Consider the following 14,976-nt stretch of genomic DNA (forward strand, 5'->3'; position numbering starts at 1 on the left):
GGCTGAGCATAGCCTCTTCATTGTGGCTCCTTTGTGCAGTCGCCTATCTTGATCATGGTTACTTTGGAAACAGTTATATTTGGCGTATTCATCCTCTGGAGGATACAGGATGGAAAAACATAACTTAGTCTTCGTTAGTCCAATTCTTGTAGCCATCTTTGTGCCAGATGTACAGTAATGTTTTTCCCTATGATTTTTTTCTACATGTTTATGACACCAAATAGCTGAATTAAATGTGTAAAATTGGCTTAGTAATCCAGATGTTTAGAAAATAGTGCAACTTTATTTATTAACTTGTGATATTACATGACTAGACTTTAAATGTTAGATATATTATGTGCAGTTCTACATAAAGCCATAGAATTGCTAAATCAATTATATGATGATGGATTTTTTAAATAACTGAATTATATTCTACAGAGTGTTTCCCTCATATCTTTTATTTCACTTACAAGTATGCATTGGCTTTGGTGGCCCAGAACTGGGTTTTATTTTGCTTCTACCACTTACTTTTTTAACTTAAAAAGTGTTTTTTGTTCTTTAAGCCTTATCTAAAAATGGGCTTTTGAAGTTTGAGAATGTTAAATGATATGATATGATGTATTTAAAGAACTTAGCACAATGCCTAACACAAAGCATGCACTAGGTAGATGTCATTAGTTATGGTTATTATTCACTGAGCCTTATAATGCCTCTTAATTCTCTCTTTTATTATCATCATTTGCCACTTCATTTTTGTGTATAGATTAGTTTGTGATGTCATAATCATAATATTTTTTCTTTTTTCTTTTTGCATTTCAACAACAGTCTTTTTGATCATCAAAATAATATCATAAAAAGTAAGAAGTGATTTTTTCAGTTTTGAAAATGGTGAAATATAGGTTTATAAGAGTAAAGTGAATTTTTGAGAGCATGTACGAACAAAGCTGTAAAATGGGAAAGCTGAGGCATATGATGTGAAATCCAGTTATTACATCTTATTTCCCAAATGCTCTCATAAGTTCCTTGATGGGTGGAACATGAAAGACTTCTTCCTAGGCTGTAGAGTTAAGAGATTTTAGTTTCAGGAGTTGGGAATAGAGCCTACATTAGCTTAGGCCAAAGGAATCATAATGACTCAAGTGACAAATGTAAGGGTAGATCTTCAGGTATGACCAGATCCACACCTAAAGGTTAGGTTGGGACTTTATCTCACCCACTTGGTTGTTCTTGGCTTTCTGTTGCCCTCATCCTCAGACTGAGAATTCTCCTGTGGTGGCTTCTTAAATTTTGTGCCTGAGCTGACTGCCTCACTCTAATCCTGACCCCGAATTCCCTTACCCTGACTCTTGGCCATTTTGAAAATGAACTTCAAGGAGAAGAGTAAGTGAAAGCAGTGTAAGGGACAGTTCAGTTCAGTTCAGTTCAGTCGCTCAGTTGTGTCCAACTCTTTGCGACCCCATGAATCGCCAGGCCGCCCTGTCCATCACCAACTCCTGGAGTTCACTCAGACTCATGTCCGTCGAGTCAGTGATGTCATCCAGCCATCTCATCCTCTGTCGTCCCCTTCTTCTCCTGCCCCCAATCCCTCCCAGCATCAGAGTCTTTTCCAATGAGTCAACTCTTCGCATGAGGTGGCCAAAGTACTGGAGTTTCAGCTTTAGCATCATTCCTTCCAAAGAAATCCCAGGGCTGATCTCCTTCAGAATGGACTGGTTGGATCTCCTTGCAGTCCAAGGGACTCTCAAGAGTCTTCTCCAACACCACAGTTCAAAAGCATCAATTCTCTGGCACTCAGCCTTCTTCACAGTCCAACTCTCACATCCATACATAACTACTGGAAAAACCATAGCCTTGACTAGATGGACCTTAGTTGGCAAAGTAATATCTCTGCTTTTGAATATACTATCTAGGTTGGTCATAACTTTCCTTCCAAGGAGTAAGCGTCTTTTAATTTCATGGCTGCAGTCACCATCTGCAGTGATTTTGGAGCCCCCAAAAATAAAGTCTGACACTGTTTCCACTGTTTCTCCATCTATTTCCCATGAAGTGATGGGACCGGATGCCATGATCTTTGTTTTCTGAATGTTACAGTAGAAAGAGCTTTCTGACAGGTATGGGGTATTTATCCCAGTGGTCAGGTATCTTGAAATTGCTCCCAGCTTTTCTTTCAGGTTTCTATTTAGGTTTCCTGGCCTTGACTAAATTGTCAACTAGACAGAGCGGCTGCTGGGAGAGGTGGAAGGGGAGCAGAATGGGCCACCCCAAAATATACCCCTTTGGCATAAAGGTTATTTTAAGCTGATTGTATTTAAGAAACTGCAACATAGGAGAAGCTCTGAAAACAGAGTAGAAGTTAAGGAATTCTACATTTGTAGATCTAAATTTTTGTAGGGAAAAATCTATATTGTAAGGAAAATCTATATTTTAAAAGGAAATTTACATTAGAATGAGAAGATAGCTATTGCCAGAGAACTTTTTAATTAGAGTGACTTACCTGCCTGGCAGGATAACCTTTGCTTTCCAGACTTCTCTCACCTTCATGTAGATTGCCTTCCTCTTTTTGAATTCTTGGGCTTCCTTGGTAGCTCAGTAGTAAAGAATCAACCCGCCAATGCAGGAGACACAGAAGAGGTGGGTTCTATCCCTGGGTCAGAAGATCCCCTGGAGAAGGAAATGGCACCCACTCCAATATACTTGCCTGGGAAATCCCATGGACAGAGCAGCCTGGCAGGCTGCAGGCCAGGGGGTCACAAAGAGTCCAGTACAACTTAGGGACTTAACAACAACAACAACTTTGAAGTCTCAGACCCCTTTCCTTTCCGTTAACTCAGGATAGTATCAACACATCAGCCTCAATCCTCTGGTTGCTTTTTGAGTCTCATGTTTTAGGGCTCCTGTACATATATACATTTTTTTCTCCATTAAATCTCATTTTATAGGGGTCTCAGCCAAGAACTCAGAGCAATAGATAGACCATTGTTTTTCTCCTCTACAGGGCAGATGAGTGAAGGATGATCCTTGGAGGCTTCCAGTGACCTTTGTCTAGTGTGGTATGTGGTATTTTCAGGGATTTCCCTTTTCTGCATTTGATTTGCTTTGTGGAGTTCTTAGCTACTCCTGATGTTCCTCTTTTCTCAGCTTCTGCCATACTCTTTCTTTGATTATCATCCCATTTTCAACCTCATGTGCTTCAGCTGGAATTTTTAAAATCCTAAAATCATGGTCAGTTTTAACTTCTGACAAAGAAGTTTGCTTGAGAGAAAGCAGTCTAATTTTCACCAGCTGGGTTTTTGTATCTTGGTGGTGAAGCCACTGTTGCTTAGACTTGAGCCATTGTTGAAATATTCCTTTCTTGGTGAAGGATCTCTGGCAAGCTGTTGGATGTAATGAGGGCTCTGTAAACCCTGGCCTTTGGCTCCAGTTTTAAGAGGAATTTTCCTTTACTCACTGGGCAGCCTTTACCATTATGAATCTTGCCTTTTTGCAAGGCCAGTGAATTCTGCAAAGGTTTATTAATCTTGATTTAATGTATTCATATGAAAAAATGTAACAGCAAGAGAATAAAGCTTATGTAGGCATTGCAGGGATCCCTTTGGGGGTTCACTCTGTATTACTCATAGCAATGAAAAGTAAAAATGGCAAGTTATATTAGCTAAGTTCAAGAAACAAAAGGCAATATTAATTTCCCAAGAAGTGTAAAAGGATATGCAAATGTGATCAACTCCCAGGAAAACATTGCAATATACCACTTCAGGCTTTGAAATTATGCAGTTTAATAAACACTTGTTAAGAAGTTTCACACACCAAATATAAAATTTTAAAGCAAGTGTTTCTGATCACATACTGTTTTTGTGGAACAGCATTATTTTCCTAAGCCTTTCAAACCCTAAACATAAAGATTGGGGTGTGCAAAATAGTGGATTTATCAGTAGCAGTCACGTGTTCTTCGGAAAGCACAGATGGTCGTGAAAAAAAAAAATTCTGTATTGTTGCTTTTCAATTAAAAGTGTAATTTAGAAGTGTGGGCCATTAGACTAGAACCTGAAGTGAAAATTTCTAAGGCAAATGTGTTTAGCCAGTAACTGATGAGGGAGAATTATCTTGGAGTTTTAATTAGTTCAGACCTAATGGGAGAAGCTTTTATGTAAGCTTCTTCCTATAACTTTCTTGAGTCTATGCTTCTTGGTTAGGGACCTTCTTATTTATTTACAATCAGAACCAAGCTTGAGCTCCTATTGAATGGGAAGAGCTGTTCAGAAGTTGCACTGAAGTTTAAGGTCTTAAAGACTAAGTTGTATAGGCAGAGTAAAAAAATTGTCGTGTTTGAATGAAGTGGTTTCTCAGATGTTTCTATAGATGTTCAGAGGCTGGGAGGAGTTTTGCAATGTTTTAGACACACATCAGTAATATTTTGTTCTAAATTTGTTTGTCTTGTGCTTCAGTGGAGCTTTACATTTGCTGTTCAGTCTTGTGTTAAGAAATTGAGATAAAAAGGCATTAGTAAGAATGATAACACTAAGTGGGGTAGGTGTGTGTAAAGGGAACAGTTATTTTCAAACACTGCTGGTGGCAACTCAGCTGTGTATATAAAAAATTCTTGTATACTGTTTGATCCAACAAGTCTATGTCTATATATTTATCCTAAAGAGATATCTTGACAAATTCACAAAGGCATGTGTCTTTAAGTAATTTTATTGTTTATGATAGTAAACAGAAAAGCCAAACATCCTAAGTGCATAATACATGATTAAATATTTTCTGTCTTTTGTTGGGGAGGAAGAAATTTTCCTTTACCCTTCTAGGTTCTTCTGTCTGTTCTAAGAATTAAGTCAATGCGAGAAAGACTAACAGGAGAAAGTCAAAGAAGAGCTTAATAATAATTATATGGGAAAGACTCAGGAAAATACAGTAGCTTGCTAGAATGACTGAAACCTTCACCTTAAAAAGCATCTTCAGATAAAGACAAGGGGAGATGTTGAGGGTAGTGGTTTGGGGCTTGAAAGGAAAGGAAAGCCATTAACAAGGAGTTGGAAAAGCAAAAGGTTGGTAAATAAATGTTTGTGGGCCAAGCAGTGACAGTGGGACACAGTGGACTCATCTCTAGACCCTGCTTCCACCAGGCCTAACCCACATTCTTTGCAGTTATCTCTGGTGATAGATCTATTCAGGGAATAGGTCCTGTATCTACATTCTTTTAGCCTTAGGCAGAAGATCAAAGTTTCTTCCTGAATCTTTTGGGCCTCTGGGGTTTTCAGCTTGAAATAATCTGCATGTGAAAGAGACATTTTGGGGTGGTAAATTCTGCTCCACTTCTCTTCCCTACAGTTTATATAGTGGAATACCATATAGCCTTTAAAAATGCTTATGTTGGTGATAATATCATGGAAAATTTTTATACTAAGGGAAAATACAAATAAATAACAAAATGGAAAGTATAGTAAATACTGTTGTTGTTCAGTCACTAAGTTGTGTCTGATTCTTTGCTATCCCATGGACTCCAGCATGCCCTGCCTCCCTGTCCCTCCCTGTTTCCCAGAGTTCTTCCAAGTTGATGTCCATTAAACCGGTGATGCCATCCAGCCATCTCATCCTCTGTTGCCCTCTTCTCCTTGTGCCTTCAATCTTTCTCAGCATCAGGGTCTTTTCCAATGAGTTGGCTGTTCGCATCCAGTGGCCAAAGTATTGGAGACTGAGCTTGAGCTTCAGCATCAGTCCTTCCAACGAGTATTCAGGGTTGATTTTCCTTAGAATCTGATTGATTGATTTGATCCCCTTGCTGTCCAAGGGACTCTCAAGAGTCTTCTCCAGCACCACGATTTGAAAGCATCAATTCTGCAACATTCAGCCTTCTTTATGGTCCAACTTTAACATCTGTACCTGACTATTGGAAAGACCATAGTTTTGACTATATGGACATTTGTCAGCTAAGTGATATCTTTGCTTTTTAATACACTGTCTAGGTTTGTCATAGCCTTCCTTCCAAAAAGCAAGTGTCTTCTAATTTCATGGCTACAGTCAATAATATAGTAAATATAGTCTTATTGAATACAGTATATTCAATATTTCAAATAAGGATATATTAATATAGTAATAGGTCCTATAATGTTAACAATTTCAGAAGTTTTCTTTTAACTTGACTGTTGTATTTTTCTATAATAAACATAAATTGTTGTATTGTGTGAAAGTTGCTCAGTCATGTCTGACTCGTTGCAACCTCATGGACTGCCAGGCTCCTCTGTCCATGGAATTCTCCAGGCCAGAATACTGGAGTGGTTAGCTGTTCCCTTCTCCAGGGGATCATCTCTACCCAGGGATCTAACCCAGGTCTCCCGCATTGCAGGCAGATTCTTTACCGTCTGAGCCACCGGGGAAGCCCAAACATAGATTACTTGATAAGAAAAATAATAAGAGAAAATGTACCATCAATGAGAGATAATAAAATATAAGTGATCCTTGCTTTATAAAAGTAGATGATTATAAAGTAAATTTGCACTACAAGTTATTATTTGCTCTAGAGAAAGATTCCTGTGGTTATGATGAGTGGGCAGTACCTTCTTTAGTAATTTAGGTTTAGTTTGCAGCTCTCTCGTGAAGCTGGCCTGCTGAGGAAACCTGGGGTTAGCGAAAATGAAAGCTACACTGTCAGGAGATGAAAGGCCTGCAGAAATAAAGTTTATGCATCTTTGAATTTTCCCTGAGGTCAGTAGGCAAATAGTATTTTATTCCTATATGCTTGCCCTTGATGCCAAAAGCTCAGCCTCTGTGCACTTGTGCTAGATCAAATCTCAGAGACAGAGTTTTGTGTGAAGAAGGAAAAATAGCTCTATTGCTTTGTCAGGCAAAGAGGAACATATGGGGCTCTTGCTGCCAAAAACTATGTGTTCCAACAGGGGAGGATTTGATGAGGAGTTTTATAGCAAGGTGCTGACAAGATTAGGATGTGTGCTGGGCCTCCACTCCTCTAATCTGGTCTTAATGAGCTTCTCTGATTCATTTAATGTAGCCTCAGGTGGGCTTTCTTTGGTATGAAGAATGCTGATGTCTGAAAGAGCTTAAAGACATTGGTAGTACATCCCTTGAGGAGGAGCCAGGACCCTACCCTAAGGCTACACTGTTGTTTTCCGGCTACCAGATGCAAAGACAAAGGAGGGGCAGCCAGGAAAACAACAGTGCAGCCTTGGAAACAGGGGTCCTGGTTCCCCCTCTGGGGATGTGCAGGGCTTCCTTGGTAGCTCAGCTGGTAAAGAAGCTGCCTGCAATGCAGGAGACCATGGTTTTATTCCTGGGTCAGGACGATCCACTGGAGAAGGGATAGACTACCCACTCCAGTTTTCTTGGGCTTCCCTGGTGGCTTAGTAGGTAAAGAATCTGCCTACAATGTGGGAGGCCTGGGTTTGATCCCTGAGTTGGGAAGATCCCCTAGAGGAGGGCATGGTAACCTACTCCATATTCTTGGAGAATCCCCTTGGACAGAGGAGCCTAGTGGGCTGCACTCTATAGGGTCGCAAAGAGTCAGACACAACTGAACAAGTAAGCAGAGAACACTTCCCTCGTCTTTGCATACCTTCTCTTCCTAGATTAGCAGTTATTCAAATCTGCCCTTGTGGAATTCTGCCTTTTCTAAATCCAGCTTGAACATCTAGAGGTTCTTGGTTCATGTACTGCTGAAGCCTTGCTTGGAGGATTTTGAGCAAGATGTGTGAGATGAGTGCAATTGTGTTTGAACATTCTTTGGCATTGCCTTTCTTTGGGATTGGATTGAAAACTGACCTTTCCAGCCCTGTGGCCCCTGCTGAGTTTTCCAAATTTGCTGGCATATTACGTGCAGCAGGTTAACAGCGCACCTTTTAGGATTTGAAATAGCTCAACTGGATTTTCATCACCTCCACTAGCTTTGTTCATAGTGATGCTTCCTAAGGCCTGCCTGACTTTGCAGTCCAGGATGTCTGGCTCTAGGTGAATGATCACACCATTGTGATTATCTGGGTCATTGAGACTTTTTTTGTATAGTTCTTCTGTGTATTCTTGCCACCTCTTCTTAATGTCTTCTGCTTCTGTTAGGTCCATACTGTTTCTGTCCTTTTTTGTGCCCGTCTTTGCGTGAAATGTTCCCTTTGTATCTCTGACTTTCTTGAAGAAATCTCTAGTCTTTCCCATTCTATTGTTTTCCTCTGTTTTTTTTTTTTTTGTTGTTGTTGTTGTTGTTGCATTGATCACTTAGGAAGGCTTTCTTATCTCTCCTTGTTATTCTTCTGAACTCTGCATTCAGATGTATATATCTTTCCTTTTCTCCTTTGCCTTTAGGTGCTCTTCTTTTCTCAGCTATTTGTAAGGCCTGCTCAGGCAGCCATTTGGCTTTTTGCATTTGTTTTTTTGGGGGATTTCTTTTTCATAGGAACCAGAAATCAAATTGCCAACATCTGTTGGGTCATATAAAAAGCAAGAGAGTTGCAGAAAAACATCTACTTCTGCTTTATTGACTATGCCAAAAACTTTGCCTGTGTGGATCACAACAAACTGTGGAAAATTCTTCAAGAGATGGGAATACCAGACCACCTGACCTGACTCCTGAGCAATCTGTATGCAGGTCAAGAAGCAACAATTAGAACTGAACATGAAACAATGGACTGGCTCCAAATTGGGAAAGGAGTACGTCAAGGCTATATATTGTTATTCTGCTTACATAACTTACATGCAGAGTACATCATACAAAATGCCGAGCTGGATGAAGCACAAGCTGGAATCAAGATTTTCAGGAGAAATATCAATAACTTCAGATATGCAGATGACACTACCCGTATGGCAGAAAGTGAAGAACTAAAGAGCCTCTTGATAAAAGTGAAAGAGAAAAGTGAAAAAGCTGGCTTAAAACTCAATATTCAAAAAATGAAGATCATGGCATCCGGTCCCATCACGTCATGGCAAATAGATGGGGAAACAGTGGAAACAGTGAGAGATTTTATTTTCTTGGGCTCCAAAATCACTGCAGATGGTGATGCAGCCATGAAATTAAAAGCCACTTGCTCCTTGGAAGAAAAACTATGACCAACATAGACAGCACATTGAAAAGCACAGACATTACTTTTCTGACAAAAGTCCATCTGATCAAAGTTATGGTTTTTCCAGTAGTCATGTATGGATGTGAGAGTTGAACCATAAAGAAAGCTAAGCCCGAAGAATCAGTGCTTTCGATCTACGGTTTTGGAGAAGACTCTTGGGAGTCCCTTGGACTGCAGGGAGATTGACCCAGTCCATCCTAAAGGAAATCAGTCCAGAATATTCATTGGAAGGACTGATGCTGAAGCTGAAACTCCAATACTTTGGCCACCGGATGGGAAGAACTGACTCATTGGAAAAGACCCTGATGCTGGGAAAGATTGAAGACAGGAGGAGTTGGGGACAACAAAGGATGAGCTGGTTGGGTGGCATCACTGACTTGATGGGCATGAGTTTGAGCAAGCTCTGGGAGTTGGTGATGGACAGGGAAGCCTGGCATGCTGCAATGCATGGGGTCACAAAGTGTCAGACATGACTGAGCAACTGAACTGAACTTTTAGAACTCAGAGAAGATCATGGAGACTGTAGTCGAGACATAGAGACAGAAAGGCCCAGAAGCCCCACAAGTCTTGCTCAGTTTTATCCTTTCATATCATAGTGTGGGTGTACATACTCAGTTACCTCCAACTCCTTGTGTATCCATGGACTGCATCCTGCAAGTTTCCTCTGTCCATGGAATTCTCCAGGCACAAATACTGTAGTGGATAACCATTACCTTCTCCATGGGTTCTTGTTGACCCTGAATTTGATGTGGGTCTCCTGCATTGCTGATGGAATCTTTACCCTCTGGGCATCAGGGAATAAACAAAAACTCCTTTATAAAGTGAGCACAAGAAAAAGTTTTCTATAATTTAACATTCAGATACCATAAAACTTGACTCTGTGTAATTAAAAAAATTTTTAATTCCTTTTGCAAGGAAAGAAAAAAACAAAATAAAAACCCAAATCACAAGTGATAAGCTGGAAGAAAATATTTATAGGATACATTATGATAAAGAGCTAACATTCTTTATATATGAATTGAGCAGTTATTAAAAATTGAAGAGATAAAAGAGAAACACCCCAAGACAAAACAAACAAATAAAAAGTATAAAATTGGTGAAATATCTAGACATTTCACAAAAACTGATATAAAAATGACTTTTCAGCATATAGAAGTATGTTTAACTCTGTTCAAATGAATACCTGTGTCATCATCTTTACTTATGAAATGTTGAAAACATCCTAAATGCTTGTGTATTAGAGATTACTTGAATGAGTCATGGTAAAGCTCACACAGTAGTGTACTAAGAATATAATCAGAAATATCCTTATGAATTTATATGGAGTGATTCCCAGAGTTATCATTAATGCAAAAAGCAATGTATAGAAAGGCACATACAGCATGCTACATTATTCTTATGTAAGATGGAAGAATTAAGAAAGTCCACCTGTTTATGTAACTTTTTTTTTTTTTTTGCAAAAGGATACACAGAAAGGGTAAAATGAAAAAGTGAAATTGGTAATCTAATCTATAGTATGAAAATGGGATTAGAAATATTAGGGAAGAGAATGATGCCACCCTGAAAATACTTTTTTTTTTTCAACTAGTTTTGATTTTCAGTTCAGTTCAGTCACTTAATTGTGTCTGACTCTTTGTGACACCATGGACGCCAGGCTTCCCTGTCCATCACCAACTCCCAGAGTTTACTCAAACTCATGTCTATTGAGTCAGTGATGCCATCCAACTATCTCATTCTCTGTCATCCCCTTCTCCTCCTGCCTTCAATCTTTCCCAGTATCAGGGTCTTTTCCAATAAGTCGGTTCTTCACATCAGGTGGCCAAAGTATTATAGCTTCAGCTTCAGCATCAGTCCTTCCAATGACTATTCAGGACTAATTTCCTTTAGGATGGATTGGTTGGATCTCCTTGCAATCCAAGGGACTCTCAAGGGTCATCTCAAACACCACAGGTTAAAAGCATCAATTCTGTGGCACTCAGCTTTCTGTATAGTCCAAATCTCATATCCATATATGACTACTGGTAAAACCATAGCTTTGACTAGATGAGCCTTTGTTGGAAAGTAATGTCTCTGCTTTTTAGTATGCTGTCTAGGTTGGTCATAGCTTTACTTCCAAGGAGCAAGTGTCTTTTAATTTCATGGCTGCAGTCACCATCTCCAGTGATTTTGGAGCCCAGGAAACAAAGTCTCCCATTGTTTTCCCATCTCTTTTCCATGAAGTAATTGGACCAGTTGCTATGATCTTCATTCTCTGAATATTGAGTTTTAAGCCAGCTTTTCACTCTTCTTTGTCACTTTCATCATGAGGCTCTTTAGCTCTTCTTTGCTTTCTGCCATAAGGTTGGTGTCATCTGCATATCTGAGATTATTGATATTTCTCCTGGCAATCTTGATTCCAGCTTGTGCTTCATCCAGCTCGGCATTTTGCATGATGTACTCTGTGGGCAAGAATCCCTCAGAAGAAATGGAGTAGTCATCATGGTCAACAAAAGAGTCCGAAATGCTGTACTTGGATGCAGTCTCAAAAATGACAGAATGATCTCTGTTCATCTCCAAGGCAAACCATTCAATATCATGGTAATCCAAGTCTATGCCCCAACCAGTAATGCTGAAGAAGCTGAAGTTGAACGGTTCTATGAAGACCTACAAGACTTTTTAGAAGTAACACCCAAAAAAGATGTCCTTTTCATTATAGGGGACTGGAATGCAAAAGTAGGAAGTCAAGAAACACCTGGAGTAACAGGCAAATTTGGCCTTGGAATGCGGAATGAAGCAGGGCAAAGACTAATAGAGTTTTGCCAAGAGAATGCACTGGTCATAGCAAACACCCTCTTCCAACAACACAAGAGAAGGCTTTACACATGGACATCACCAGATGGTTAACACCGAAAGCAGCTTGATTATATTCTTTGCAGCCAAAGATGGAGAAGCTCTATACAGTCAACAAAAACAAGACCAGGAGCTGACTGTGGCTCAGATCATGAACTCCTTATTACTAAATTCAGACTGAAATTGAAGAATGTAGGGAAAACCACTAGACCATTCAGGTATGACCTAAATCAAATCCCTTATGATTGTACAGTGGAAGTGAGAAATAGATTTAAGGGCCTAGATCTGATAGATAGAGTGCCTGATGAACTATGGAATGAAGTTCGTGACATTGTGCAGGAGACAGGGATCAAGACCATCCCCATGGAAAAGAAATGCAAAAAAGCAAAATGGCTGTCCGGGGAGGTCTTACAAATAGCTGTGAAAAGAAGAGAAGCGAAAAGCAAAGGAGAAAAGGAGAGATATAAGCATCTGAATGCAGAATTCGAAAGAATAGCAAGGAGAGATAAGAAAGCATTCTTCAGCGATCAATGCAAAGAAATAGAGGAAAACAACAGAATGGTAAAGTCTAGTGATCTCTTCAAGAAAATTAGAAAAGGGAACATTTCATGGAACGATGGGCTCGATAAAGGACAGAAATGGTCTGGACCTAACAGAAGCAGAAGATATTAAGATGAGGTGGCAAGAATACACAGAAGAACTGTACAAAAAAGATTTTCATGACCCAGATAATCATGATGGTGTGATCACTCATCTAGAGCCAGACATCCTGGAATGTGAAGTCAAGTGGGCCTTAGAAAGCATCACTATGAATAAAGCTAGTGGAGTTGATGGAATTCCAGCCGAGCTCTTTCAAATCCTGAAAGATGATGCTGTGAAAGTGCTGCACTCAATATGCCAGCAAATTTGGAAAACTCAGCAGTGGCCACAGGCCTGAAAAAGGTCAGTTTTCATTCCAATCCCAAAGAAAGGCAATGCCAAAGAATGCTCAAACTACCACACAATTGCACTCATCTCACATGCTAGTAAAGTAATGCTTAAAATTCTCTAAGCCAGCCTTCAGCAATACGTGAACCGTGAACTCCCTGATGTTCAAGCTGGTTTTAGAAAAGGCAGAGGAACCAGAGATTAAATTGCCAACATCCACTGGATCATGGAAAAAGCAAGAGAATTCCTGAAAAACATCTCTTTCTGCTTTATTGACTATGCCAAAGCCTTTGACTGTGTGGATCACAATAAACTGTGGAAAATTCTGAAAGAGATGGGAATACCAGACCACCTGACCTGCCTCTTGAGAAATCTGTATGCAGGCCAGGAAACAACAGTTAGAACTGGACAGGGAACAACAGACTGGTTCCAAATAGGAAAAGAAGTACGTCAAGGCTGTATATTGTCACCCTGCTTATTTCCCTTAAGTACATCATGAGAAATGCTGGACTGGAAGAAACACAAGCTGGAATCAAGAGTGCTGGGAGAAATATCAATAACCTCAGATATGCAGATGACACCACCCTTATGGCAGAAAGTGAAGAGGAACTAAAAAGCCTCCTATGAAAGTGAAAGAGGAGAGTGAAAAAGTTGGCATAAAGCTCAACATTCAGAAAACGAAGATCATGGCATCTGGTCCCATCACTTCATGGGAAATAGATGGGGAAACAGTGTCAGCCATTATTTTTGGGGGCTCCAAAATCACTGCAGATGGTGACTGCAGCCATGAAACTAAAAGACACTTACTCCTTGGAAGGAAAGTTATGACCAACCTAGATAGCATATTCAAAAGCAGAGACATTACTTTGCTGACTAAGGTCCGTCTAGTCAAGGCTATGGTTTTTCCAGTAGTCATGTATGGATGTGAGAGTTGGACTGTGAAGAAAACTGAGTGCTGAAGAATTGATGCTTTTGAATTGTGGTGTTGGAGAAGACTCTTGAGAGTCCCTTGGACTGCAAGGAGATCCAACCAGTCCATTCTGAAGGAGATCATCCCTGAGATTTCTTTTGAAGGAATGATGGTAAAGCTGAAACTCCAATCCTTTGGCCACCTCATGTGAAGAGTTGACCCATTGGCAAAGACTTTGATGCTGGGAGGAATTGGGGGCAGGAGGAGAAGGGGACGACAGAGGATGAGATAGCTGGATGGCATCACTGACTCGATGAATGTGAATCTGAGAGAACTCCGGGAGTTGGTGATGTACAGGGAGGCCTGGCGAGGTGCGATTCATGGGGTCGGAAAGAGTCGGACACAACTGAGTGACTGAACTGAACTGAACTGAACTTTGCATATAGGTGAAATAAGCAGGTGACAATATACAGCCTTGACGTACTCCTGTCCAAATTTGGTACCAGTCCATTGTCCCATGTCCAGTTATAACTGTTGCTTCTTGACCTGCATACAAATTTCTCAGGAGGCAGGTCAGGTGGTCTGGTATTCCCGTCTCTTGAAGAATTTTCCTCAGTTTGTTGTGATCCACACAATCAAAGGCTTTGGTGTAGTCAATAACCATGTTAATGTTTTGTATACTGGAAATGTAAAATTAAATTACACAGTTTGGAGTAAAAATGCAAAACAAGCAGAGGTAAATGAATCTAACTATATATGAAGTGGATGGTATGATTACACATAAGGCAAAGAAATAATAACTTGTTATTTTGAACATAATATCTTGACTGTGCACTTTCAGCTCAGTTTAAAGGTGAATTAGAAAGAAATCTTGAACTTTTTAAATTTACAGTTGCTGTTGATAGTGGTAGTAATGGAATATTGTGAAATTATTTTTAGGTATTATAGGATTGAGTATATACATATGTCTGTCTATCTATCTATGTATCTATGTATTTATCCTAATCTAGGAGGGAATTATCCAGTGTATCACGGTTAAAGAATAGTAATGCAAATAAATAAAAATAGTAACACAAATGAATATGAAATGAAGGCAAGTAAGGAAGACCAGTGTATTGTTGGATTGAGGTTAGAAGTGTCAATAAACACACGATTCAAAGTACATATAGATTTCAGTGAAAAGTGAAAGTGAAAGTGGCTCAGTTGTGTTGGACTCTTTGCGAGCTCATGGACTATATTGTCCATGGAATTCTCCAGGCCAGAATACTG

The 14,976-nt window shown here is 39.7% G+C and overlaps 1 protein-coding gene across 16 annotated transcripts in view; it reads left to right on the forward strand.

The window, feature by feature from the left end:
• FHIT (fragile histidine triad diadenosine triphosphatase) overlaps positions 1-14,976 on the forward strand; it is a 1,561,686-nt gene that overhangs the window by 340,245 nt on the left and 1,206,465 nt on the right. For 2 of the 16 annotated variants that reach the window (XM_069560461.1, XM_069560468.1), the window contains exon 3: positions 2,978-3,032. The exons of the other annotated variants lie outside the window; for them this stretch is intronic. The gene's annotated coding sequence lies outside the window, so the exon portion shown is untranslated. The remainder of the gene's footprint in view (positions 1-2,977; positions 3,033-14,976) is intronic. 16 annotated transcript variants of the gene reach the window in all.

Source organism: Ovis canadensis, chromosome 19 (assembly GCF_042477335.2).
Source record: "Ovis canadensis isolate MfBH-ARS-UI-01 breed Bighorn chromosome 19, ARS-UI_OviCan_v2, whole genome shotgun sequence".
NCBI lineage: Eukaryota > Metazoa > Chordata > Mammalia > Artiodactyla > Bovidae > Ovis > Ovis canadensis.